The sequence below is a fragment of the Dendropsophus ebraccatus genome, chromosome 6, assembly GCF_027789765.1.
Source record: "Dendropsophus ebraccatus isolate aDenEbr1 chromosome 6, aDenEbr1.pat, whole genome shotgun sequence".
NCBI lineage: Eukaryota > Metazoa > Chordata > Amphibia > Anura > Hylidae > Dendropsophus > Dendropsophus ebraccatus.
Genome location: NC_091459.1, coordinates 130,126,168 through 130,138,977, shown reverse-complemented (window position 1 = coordinate 130,138,977; position 12,810 = coordinate 130,126,168). Strand labels below are relative to the sequence as shown.

Sequence of the window (12,810 nt, the reverse complement as noted above, 5' to 3'; positions counted from 1 at the left end):
GGGGATCAGGGTGGCACCAGAGGGCCGGGATACATGCTTGTGCGCCGTTAATCAGATGTCGGAGGACAGAGCGACGGTAAGTTTTAAGGGAAATATCTGATAGATGCAGGAGAAAGAGCGATAGCGAGAAGGGGAGCTGATGGTCAGTAAAGGTGGAGGAGATGCGCCACACCTCCTTCCAGAAAGCGACTAATTTGGGAAAGCTCCAGAAGGTGTGCAAGAGAAAGCCTTCTCCACCACAATTTCTCCAGTATAGTGGCGAGACGTCAGGGAAGATCCGGTGGAGACAGGTAGGGACCCGGTACCAACGTGAAAGTAGCTTATATCAGGCCTCTTGGAGGCGCGAGGAGATAGAAGAAGAATGTGTGCAGGTAAGGAAAGTGGTGTATTCTTTCCAGTCTTACACAGCGCTCTCTGCTGCCACCACTGTCCATGTCAGGAACTGTCCAGAGCAGGAGCAAATCCCGTTAGAAATTCTCTCCTGCTCTGGACAGTTCCTGACATGGACAGAGGGGGCAGCAGAGAGCGCTGTGTCACAAAGATCACTGATATTGTGCTTATAAAGGCATTAGCAGTGCCCAGTAGATACGGATATTTTCTTTCCTACAATGTCTTCCGCCCATGCATATATCATCCAGCATGCATCCCTGCAATCAATCCTGTTATCTAGTCATCGGATTGGAGACCACACTGTGGCTAGTCATGGGTCACAGCTCTCTGCCTGTCAGTGCGCTCTGCGGAGGTGATTGACAAGTAAAGAGGCTTTTACGTCACATCCTGCCGGGACCTAGAAGCCTCTTTCCTTGTCAATCACCCCCTCAAAGCGCACTGACAGGCAGAGAGCCGTGCTTAGTTATGGCCCTGTCTCCGGCTGCTTACATAGCAGGAATTTGCATAACCCACTGCATTAAAAGTCATCTTTCCCACATATAATGTTACCGGATTGCGGGAGGAAGATATGGTAGGAAAGATAAAGGGGGGGGATTTATCAAACATGGTGTATAGTGAAACTGGCTCAGTTGCCCCTAGCAACCAATCAGATTCCACCTTTCATTCCTCACAGACTCAATGGAAAATGTAAGGTGGAATCTGATTGGTTGCTAGGGGCAACTGAGCCAGTTTCACTTTACACCATGTTTGATAAATCTCCGCCAATGTCCATATCTAGTGGGCACTGCTAATGCCTTTATAAGTGAAATGCCGGTTATTGGTTCCCTTTAATAGCATTGATTTTTGGATCTTGTCAGATGTCTAGCTATGGCATCAATCAGGCAGTTCTCCATAGAAGAAATGCTTAAGAATATCTGTACAACTTAGGGTAGGGGTGAAGGAGTGGGCATCATAACCCGTCATAGATGTCGGTGGTTCTGCTGATCTGATTTCGACCCATCATAGCTGTAGGATGATTACTATTACCTCTAATGGGTGAAACATTTAAAAACTTATCGAAGGGAATTGTTCCCCCAATATATTCTGAATATGACCACACCTTACGAATTATCACATATATACATATATATAATCGGTCATATATAGATATATAGTAGACAAGCATCGTGTGTTATTCATCATCAGCACAGTATCACAGCAGTAGTCAAGCATTGTGGGTAAGATATAGTGGTGGATGGCGGCTATACGCTCCAGTGCTGCCGTATCTTCTAGCTCACACCCGGCTTCTCAATGCAGCAGTTATGCATCCGGTTTTTGCAGACACCGATCCGGGTCGCGTTCTTGTAACAGGGTTCAAACTGGCACTTTCCATTTTTCTTACCGCAGTCCAAAGAGTCCTGTGAGAAATACACTGCGCCATAGAAAAAAAATCATGAAGAGAGACTCTACCCAAAATGATCAAACACCATCTAATAGTAATAGAAAAGAAATCTAATTGGTGCAACAATAACGTCACACCGCGTCCAAGAAGTCCCATATAGTGTTCATATAAATAGTCCAAATAGCCCAAATAGTGCCTAAAACTATAAAAAAAAAAAAGTATATACAGCATTGAGATGAAAAATGTCGCTGTACTTATAGGGGGATTTATGAAGAGCGGCGTACAAGTACCCAGGTCTTATATAAGGCCCCATCCCCTTTTCCCCGGCAGGATTCACTTAGAGGCGCACGCCTCGCTAAGAGGCGTACTAAATCTACACCTGCTCCCAGCAGGTGTAGATTTGGATCATGATTTATGCCTGCGAGCAGGCGTAAATCATGATAAATGAGGCGCGGGGGGAGGCCACGCCTTTTTCCCCGCCTCGTCACACCCCCAAGCTACCCCAGCCCGCCCATCGGGCGAGCGGGGCGTGTGTAAAGTGTACGCCAGGGAGATGGGGCGAATCTGCACCTGCGTCTTGGGCAGATGCTTCGTAAATGTCCCCCATAGTATACAGTGCGTATATGAAATGAGGCATTATGGGGGGGGGGGGGGATTTATCCAACATGGTGTAAAGTGAAACTGGCTTAGTTGACCCTAGCAACCAATCAGATTCCACCTTTCATTCCTCACAGACTCTTTGGAAAATGAAAGGTGGAATCTGATTGGCTGCTAGGGGCAACTGAGCCAGTTTCACTTTACACCATGTTTGATAAATCTCCCAGTATGTGTCCATATAATACGTTTTATATGGGGCTCCTATAAATTGCTCCATACAGGGCCCCATTACTGCAATATGGTACATTGCTGCCCCTTCTTTTGCAAAGCCGACAGGTTCCAGAGTTCAGATTATTGTGGCGTATCATTATGCCATTGTGTTCAGTAATTGGGATGGCCCCTCCATAAAACAGCCCTGTGGCAGCTATGGTGCCGGGGGTAACATTTATTTCTTCCCTATGGACATTGTAAATCTGTGCAGGGCTAGATCCTTCTTCTGCTGGCACCCTAACATTGGCAAACAAGGTTGAAGAGAAGGGCTAGGGGTCATAATGTCTTCCTACAAGAAATGGGAAAGAGGGGACAGACACCAAGCCATTTTAACCCACGATGGAGAATCAGCAGTATGAGGGGGGACCTTTTATTATTACGGTGCCCCTTCCTTCCCCTCTCCGTATCCCCCTAAATCTATGATTATTATTATTGGTTTTACAACACTCTGGAGTCCCAGTGATTCCTCATTACTGACCATCACTGTTCTTTAGATCCGGTTCCTGTGCTTGGCTTCCTGGAAAACATAAAAAAAAATTATGAACTATTTGTTATTGGGGAAAGGATCAATATTGTGCTGAAATAACTGGGTGCATGGGAAACTGAACCCTGAAGAGATGATATATAAAATAACCTCAAGGTATACGGCCTTCTCCAAAGCTGTAAGCACCCTAGCATATCCCTGTCCAAGCTAATACTCAGAAGGACGAGTTCATTTTCCGAACGTCAGTATATAATCTAAGGGTGCGTTCACACCTACAGGATCTGCAGCAGATCCGCAGCAGATTTGATGGTGTAGATTTGATGCTGTGTTCAGCTTTTTAAATGAAATCAGCTGTGGATCCGGTAAGTGTGAACGTACCCTAATAAGCATTTTCTGACATATCATTGATTGGCTGCATAACTCTTCTTACATCTGGCCTTGCTCTCTCTTAGGGTCCTATTAGACAAAGCGATTTTTAATGACTAACGATTCGTAAGCGAGATTGTTCGTAACATTCGTAAGCGAGATTGTTTATTGTTTGCCTGAAATCATTCACCATATTACACAGAACGATAGTCGTTAGTTATGATCGTTACTACAATTGTTTACTCCATCTAATCCCAGCAAAAGAATGAATGATGTGCAATTATACTGAACGATTAGTGAACGAATGAGGAATTACAGCAGGCGATTTACGAACGATTAATGATGATTTTAGGGTCAGATTTAAATCAACGATCAGCGACACATGAACAATTTTTCAACCATTGCCTGCAATTACACACAATGATTATTGTTTGAATTCGAACAATATAACAATTTTCTGCTTGATAATCATCCCGTTTAATAGGGCCCTCTTTAAAGGAGAAGTCAGGCGAAAATTTTTATTAAAGTATTGTATTGCCCCCCAAAAGTTATACTGTACATTTCACCAATATACACTTATTACGGGAAATGCTTATAAAGTGTTTGTTTCCCTGTACTTACTACTGCAAGGCTTCACTTCCTGGATAACATGGTGATGTCCCTTCCTGGATAACATGGTGATGTCCCTTCCTGGATAAAATGGTGATGTCACTTCCTGGATAAAATGGTGATATCACGACCCGACTCCGAGAGCTGTGCGGGCGGTGGCTGCTGGAGAGGATGATGGCAGAGGGATGCTCAGTGTCCCCAGGGGCGGTCTTGGCATTTCTGGGGCCCCAAGCAAAGTCATGTCCACCCCACCCCCCCTTAACATGCGCTCCCCCCTCCAGTAGTTCTCTTATAACCCTCCTACCACCATACAGTAATTGCATATTGCCTCAAAACTGCTTTGAAAAAAAACAGATATATAGACTAAACAAAATAATATATAGATTCCTTGTGTGCTGTCCCCAGTCGTATATACCTCCTGTGTGCTGCCCTCAGTTGTATATACCCCCTGTGTGCTCCCCCACTTGTATATAGCCCCCCGTGTGCTCCCCCACTTGTATATAGCCCCCCTGTGTGCTCCCCCAGTTATATATAGACCCCCTGTGCTCTTCCCCGTTTATATAGACCCCCTGTGCTCTCCCATAAGTATATAGACCCCCTGGGAGCTCCCCGTTTCTATAGCCCCCCCTGTGTGCTCCCCCCCGTTTATATAGACCCTCACTGTGTGCTCCCCCCGTTTATATAGGCCCCCGCTGTGCATTCCCCACCCACCCATTTATATAGACCCCCCTGTGTGCTCCCCCCTCCCATATAGCATTTAACACAAAAAAACAAACACTTATACTCACCTGGGTCCGGGCGTCTCCTCTTCACTCTTGTGGCTGCAGGAAGTGTTTTCCCTGCGGTCACAAGAGGCCAATGTCCCCTTGTCTTGGCACCGGCACTCCAGTGACTCGGCAACAGAGACACAGAGCGGCCTCTTGGGACTGCAGGGAAAATACTTTCTGCGGCCACAAGAGTGACTGACAGGGAGGGAGACAGTGTCTCTCACCCTGTCAGTGCTACCACTGCTGCTGAAAGTAACTATGAGCGCTCGTTACGAGCGCACATAGTTACAGTTAAGATCGCAGCAGCGGGGCAGCGGTCTTGGGCACCAGAGCAGGGCCCCCCTGGATGTAGGGGGCACCGCGCAATTGCGTGGGATTCTTGATGCCCAAGACCGCTTCTTAGTGTCCCTCCAGTGCCCTGTGTCCCTTAGTGCCCCCCTGCCATCATCCTCTCCAGAAGCCACAGCCCGCACAGCTCTGGGAGTCGGGTTGTGACATCACCATGTTATCCAGGAAGTGACATCACCATGGTATCCTGGAAGTGACATCACCATGTTATCCAGAAAGTTAAGCCTTGATGCAGTAGTAAGTGCAGGGAAAAAAACATATTATGTGCATTTCCTGTAATAAGTGTATATTCGTGATTTGTATAACTTTTGGGGGCAATACAATACTTTAAGGGTGCAAACACACAGGACGTATACGCAGCGAGTTTCTCGCTGCGTATACACAGTGAAAGTCGCTGCGTTTCCCGTCCCTGTGTAGTCAATGGCAGGCAAAATCGCAGCAGGGATAAACAGCCGTGGGGACGATCGGGGCTGCCGGGGCTGTAGGATGTGTTAAGGAGGCTGCGGGCGGCGGCTGGCTGGAGCATATACTTTACCTGGTCCCTGCTCCGGCGGCCGGGGTTAAAAGGGCGGGCTGCCGACAAACTCGCAGCAGGGATAGTCAATGCCTGCCATGCCTACCATGCCTGCCAGGGATAGTCAATGCCTGTCTTCTCACAAGATGTGAGAAAACAGTCCCAACAACAACACACCTCGGATGGTACAATAAGGAATGAGGCACATGTGGCATCTTTCTGTCTGTCTTACATAACGTCCTGGAAAACTATTTCCTCAAAATAGACCCCAAAAAGATATTTTATAAGTGGTCTTCTTTGACAGGGGATCAGGAGACAACTGAAGTCATTTATTAGGCTGGGCAACTATCAGGCGTCATAAACAAGAGGTGGAGAGAGACCTATGTTAAACTCTCCCTTTTTGCATTATATTGTTTTATTATATTGCCCCCCCCCCTATCTTTCCCCAATCACGGCGTGCTCCAAATGTCATCCTCCTTTAACAAACCTTTGGCATGTGGTATGGACATGCCTGTCCACATTGGGGAAATGGAATCAGGTCGTTTCTTACATTCATAACCATTACAAAATCAAATTGACCCTGACACCTCTAGAGATCCTGTTTCACCAAATATACTCTCCATAAATTTTATGCTGCCCCAAGGCAAAACTTTAATTAGTACATGTCCCTCTACTAGTTGCCCTGCGGTGTCTGTTTACCAATTGGCTATTACCGACCACACGAGACCACACGCGCAAATGTTAAGAACGCTGTTAAAGATTTTCTTTAGGGTAAATAGAGACAGAGAGGCACAAAGGATAACGTTTTCTCCATGAATGAAAGTCTTTTAGGGCCAGTTCAATTCTTTGAGCCGAGAGCGACAGAAGCAGAGGCATTATTATTAAAGGGTTTTTCCGACCAAAAAACGCTTTCTATATTGTTGCCTTTTGGGCGGGGGGTATTTATATTTACCTCCTGGGCTCACGCCGTCGCCTCCATTTATCGGCACAAGACCCGGTAGACAGCCAATCAGTGGCTTCAGTGATGTCCCGCCTCGGCTGAGACTGTCTGAGGGGAGACTGCATTCACAGAGCCCAAACATAGCAAGCACCGTCTACTGGGTCTGGTGCTGGTGAATGGAGGTGGTGGAGCCCAGGAGGTAACTATAAATACCCCCCTCCTAGCAGGCACCAATATAGAGAGATTTTTAGGTCAGACAACCCCTTTAAACGGTGGGGTGAATTTATCAATGCTTTTAACAGAAAACTAGTGTAAAATATAAAAAAATAATTTCACAGTGCTCTGAAACTTTGATGATTCAGACTTAGGGTATGTTCACACTGAGGAATCCCACCTGCCTCTGTGTGCCATAGCCCGTCTATGGGAGAGCGCACGCTCCTCCGCTGCCGCCGCTCTCCGGCTTGCTACCTTTTCTGTCATACTGTTGGAGAGAGGGCCCATTGTAAAGCCCCTATTACAATGGGGCGATCTCCGAGAGCAAGCGAGGTCAGTTCTCGCTTGCTCCTCGCTCCCCGCTCACTTACAAACGCCAACAGTGAGTGGATAAGTGCGGGGGGCCACAGGGGGGTTCCCCAGACAATATTTAGATAGCCCATGGAGCCCGTAGGAGAAAGCGGCAGTCTTCTGCTGCTCCAAGTACACAATGTAACGACCAGCAGATCATTGCTATACAAGTTGTTTGTCTTTCAACATGTTGAAAGACAGTGATCAGCCAAGTGATTATTGGCCGTAAGGGCCGATAATCACTTTGTCCAATAGAGCCTTTAGTCTAGTAAAATTGTCAGCAAGGCAGAGATTACAGCCACATGGCAGAGAAGCACTTAGCCAAACGTTTCTCCCAGCTCTAATGATCAATGGGGGCAGAAGTGTGCGACTGAACTTTTTCCTCCTTGGCTTTCTTCTCTATCTGACTGTATAGTAAAACTATGGAGCCTGCTGGATAGAGCAGTGACTCCAGGAGTGAAGCACACAGCCACGACTTTCTCCTCATTCTATCTAGGGATCAGTTGGGGTCTGAGCACCCAAACACCGAAAGGCATGCAGCTTTTCTTATATATTGCTGGGGCTGCACAGAGAATAATAAAAAAAACACACAGTCATGTAACACTCTCACACAGGGGTCCCCAGTGGTGTCTTCGGGTCCCCCACTGACCATTCTGATCGCTGCTTCCAAAAGGACTCATCTCAGCAGTGACAGCCCACCTAGCCAATCGCTGGCCACAGTGTTATCCCATTGCAGCCCCAGCAATATATCCCGCATCTCCGGTCCCCTGGTCCCAGACACTACTGGGTCCTGGGACGTGATGTGTTAGGCCCGCTCAACCAGTTGTAGCAGTGTCCAGTCTTGGTCACTGACTGGCTAAGTGGGCCTGTCACGTCCCAGGTCTCCACTCAGACCCAGAAGCAGCCACCGACACCAGCGCTGGAGCACGGGGAGGTGAGAGCATGTTACTCCTTTTATCTTCCCCTGCCAAAAATCACATCACCTTTAACTTGCCGCGCCCTACGTATAAGTATACCTATATTACTTAGGATGAGAATACCCCTATAACCCTTTTTCGCATTCCTGAATAGATTTACATCAGAACTGCAGTAGAGACATAGGAAGCTGAGCCCATTGCATGTGCAGCTGGTGCTGGTTGTATATTACAGCCAACATTCCCTGTCAGTTTAACCCTCTAAAGTCCCATCTACCAAAACGGCACCAATAAAACTACAGATTGCAATGCACAAAATGAGCCATATCACCGCTCTGTAGAGAAATTTTGTCAAAAGTTATAGGGGTCAAAACACGGCAATGAAATGTAGTACAGTAAAACAAAAATAACATTGGGTATGACTATAATCATAGTAACCTGAAGAATAAATGTAAAATGCAGAATTGCATTTCTTTTTACATTTCAATTCCAGTATGTTGCATAGTAAAATAAAGGATAATGTTTAAAAAGTACAGTTGGCTCCGCAAAGAACAAACTCTCAAATAGCTCAGTCAATGGCCAAATAGAAGAAGAGGGAAAAAAAGAATAAAGAAAATGTTTGTGGTCATTAAGGGGTTAAAGAAAGACTGTGATATACTGTGGCACTGCCAAATCAAGACTATATAGGGTCATGCACTGGAGGTGACACCTGTATTGGGGCAACTTACCGGACTATAATAATACAATATCATAATCTCCATATAGTATGGAGCTCCATATCTACTGGATTTAGGTTTCTAACATGATCTACCAATAGAACCATGAAGGTTGAAAGAATTTGGTCATATTTGGCTGCATGGACACCCTAATAGGGATCCCTATTTTACATACATTACACTTTAACATTCTATTTTTGCTGCCCCTCGTACCTGGATAGAAGAGTAAGAAGATGCAGAGAAGACACAGAGCTCGCATGGTGTCCTTCATGAGGAGACCTCAGCGTTGGTGTCAGTAATGTCAATGGGGAGGAGGAGGTGGCTCTTGTGTATTTATTGGGGGGGGGGGATACCTGCGAGACAAAACGTGTCTGACGGGAACTGAATCCATTCCTGACACCAGCGCTGAGGTCTCCTCATATAAATCACTGCTATAATTAAGTTATACAAGTATATTTACTTTTTACCTCCCAGTTCATTATTTTCCATTGGATTCAAGCCTGGGATAAAATGAATGCGGATTTTGTCTGACTCTCCTTAACCCTTGCAGAATCTGAACATATTTACCAATGGGAAGGCATATTCTACATCACATCATGTGAACTTAGCTCATTTATTTTTACTGGAGTCTGAATGTGAGATTGCAATCTCAATGCACCCAGGATTTCACTGCATTGAGCGCTTTAATCGGCAGCCGGCAGTGTTATTATTTGGCTGGTCTCCCTGAGATCAGCGATGTTTCTTTTATGGCTTTACTAGGCATTGCTCCCACCTAGCCAGAATCCTGCTCCAAACTGATGAGGGGCAACACCCCGAAACAGCTGTCTGTAGATGGATACCTGGCCTTGTTTTTTCCCTTGTCATTACATTGACTTATAGGGCCACTTAATATGGTGGTTTTGGTGGTTTCCTTACAGGAGCCACCCCTTGGCTAGGTCCTTCCCTGAGGAATATCTGGCTAGTCCTGTGTTTCGAGACTCTTCGATGGGCTCTTATTTTGCATATTCATGTTTCCCAGGGGGCAATGCACCTAGGATTTCACTGCACTGAAGGCTTTTACTAGCAGCCGGCAGTGTTATTGTTTGGCTGGTCTCCCTGAGATCAGCGATCTGTTTCTCCTATGAATTTGAGACTGCACACCCTAGCTTTATATTTACAGTCTCACAGTCTCTCAGCTCTATGGTGCTGATGGGCAAAGACCGGTGACCTAACTTCCAGGGATATCACTATGAAAGTGCAAAGGCCGATACCATAAATCCATCTCTGATTATGGACCATCCCACTCATCTTTTCAACCTCATACTTTTGCTGACCTGGTATTTATGCCTATAGCCATATCCACACAGTGTGGTTAATGCACTGGTGCCTCTCCTAAACTCTGCCCTGTCATCCTATGTGATTACTGATCTCATCAAATTCTGCTTTTAGTTTAGAGTGGCAAGCTATACCCTTTCCCCTGTGGTCAGTGACCTGCCGGGCTGTGAGGGGGTCCCTTGGGTGCTTATCACGGTGGTCCGGAGTGGAGTTGTGACCCACCCAGACTATTGGTACTGCAACACACAGACAGGGGAGATGACCCAAAGATGTGATGTCTGCTGTGTAGGTGCCTGAGTAATAACCACTGAGTCCAGTTAGCATAAATAAATCTTCTTTACTGAGGAAACACTTTGTACAATAGCTGATAGCGGACTGTAGACTTAAAAAGACAGAAGCTGTACTGAGGACCTTTAGAGTAGAAGAGGTGTGAGCAGTAGAGAGGAGTTTACACTGAGAGTCCAGAACAGTGGAGAGGAGTTTGTGCTTCAAGTTCGGAGTAGTGGAGAGGAGTGTGTGCTGGGAGTCCTGAGTCGTAAAGAGAAGTTTGTACTGCAGGTTCAAAGTAGTAGAGAGGAGTAGGTTGTGAGAGTCCCAACTCAAGTAGTAATGTGCTCTGCTGAAACTTTAGAAGAAGAAGTAGTAGTAGTAGAATAATGAAGACTTCAAAGTAGAGGTTTATTTGTGCCCGTGTTTCGACCGTGCCCGTGTTTTTTGCCCACTAGTGTCGGGTGACCCATCCTATGAGGGTGACACAAGCCCCAGACCTTGTTACCTGGGTTGAGCAGAGTGGCAAAGATTTCCTGGTTACACCTGCGCTGTGAGATAGAGTACGTGGGCTTTTAGCCACTTTGCTCTATCCGGATCAGTTCCTCTGCTATAGGATACCGTCCTGCACCTTTAGACTTGTTCTCGGCATGGGTTGGGGTTTCTCTGACTTTTCCTCTCCCTGGAGTAGTTTAACACTGCATAGTGTATAGAAGCGCTGCTTTCAAGAAACTTGTGTCTGAGTCTCCCATGTGGGTCTGCTGTACATAGGAACCTGACTAAGACTGTGGGCTAGTTCTGGAGTGGGGACCTGGCAAAGCCAGAGCCCAGCTGGACCACGACAGGGACCAATTTGTCTTGCATCCTCTCTGTACTGCGACCAGACTAACACTGATTAATGTGACTCTCCCCATGTGACAACTTCCTACAGGAGGTGTTATGTCCCCTGTGAGTGGTGGAAAAGAAAGCACAGAAAGAAAGGAGCTTAGAGATAGGCAGAGAAGAAGAAACAATAACCCTTTGGTTACCTGCAGCTGTGCAAAACATAATTACAGTTATATACAATAGCAGCATCTTGTGGCAAAACTTAGGTACTACTTCACTGCAACAGTTACTTGGAGTACAGACTTTTGCAAGTGGTGTAACATACTAGTAACACCCGTGGTGGGACACCACACCATACCATTTATGCTTTTGTTAAAGGCTCATAGAGCATGAGGCAGACAACTACCATCTGTGACATTGATGGCACCCATGTATAGCCGGGTGAAATGCCCTTCCGGCCACCCAATCTGACTAATAGCAGGAGATGGTTTTCCTAGACTATAATAGAGCCTGAGATAAGCATAGGGGCCCTATTACACCAACAGATTATCTGACAGATATCTGACAGAGTCAAAGCCAGGAATTGACTATAAACAGAGAACAGGTAATAAAAGGAAAGACAGAGATTTCTCCTCTTTTCAAATCTATTCCTGGCTTTGGCTTAAAAAAAAAAAAATCTGTCAGATTTTCTGTTGGTGTAATAGGGCCCTAACATGTTTGTTATGTTTTCTCATATAGCAGCAACATAATAACAATGAGCTATAGGTTCATATATAATAAGTCCGCAGCGGACTTCACACTGCGCATATGGCAGCAAATCCACTGCAAAACTCGTTCCCATTAGAATCTATAGCCTGAGCTTGAGGTTCGCTCATCTCTAATTATATGGGTGGGTTCAGACTACGGAATTCTCGCTGATAAATTTCGCTGAACTCCGCCGTTAGAATGCGCTCATGGCTGCGTGCCTTTCCGTCAGCTCCATAGACACCATTCTATGAGCCGGCTGATTCTGCTATCCACTGAAAGAATTGACATGTCAATTCTTTTGGCGGAATGCAGAATCTGCCCGTGCATAGTATGGTGTCTATGGCACAGGCGAAGAGGCGCACGCCCGTGAGTGCGTACAGGCAACAGAATTTGGCGGCATTTATCCGCGATAATTCCGTAGTCTAAACCCACCCTCACATTAGATTGAATACACTGAGGGTGAGGGCCTGGCTACTGATAGCAGTCGGTCCCCACCCGCTCTGAAGCAAGATGAGCTAAGCATGCTCCAGAGCACGCCCCCACAGGGCGTACACGTACGCTCTGATGCGCCTGCTGTCCTTAAGGGGTTATGCAAGATTAGAGAAACATAGATGCTTTCTTCCAGAAACAGCACTTCCCTTGTACTCAGTTGGTATGTGGTATTCCAGCTCAGCTCCACTGAAGTGCATGGAGTTGTAATACCACATACCACCTGAGGACAGGAGTGGTGCTGTTTTTGGAAGAAAGCACCTATGTTTCTCTTATTCTGGACAATCCCTTAGAAAGGGGGCTATAGT

The 12,810-nt window shown here is 46.2% G+C and overlaps 1 long non-coding RNA gene across 1 annotated transcript in view; it reads right to left on the bottom strand.

The window, feature by feature from the left end:
- Nucleotides 1-1,580: 1,580 nt before the first annotated feature.
- The window catches only part of LOC138796066 (uncharacterized), a 49,547-nt gene continuing 38,317 nt past the window's right edge, over nucleotides 1,581-12,810 (bottom strand). Inside the window, exons 3-4 of the long non-coding RNA XR_011363706.1 lie at nucleotides 3,117-3,155; nucleotides 1,581-1,801 (exon numbers count right to left, since the gene is read on the bottom strand). This is a non-coding gene — a long non-coding RNA (uncharacterized lncRNA). The remainder of the gene's footprint in view (nucleotides 1,802-3,116; nucleotides 3,156-12,810) is intronic.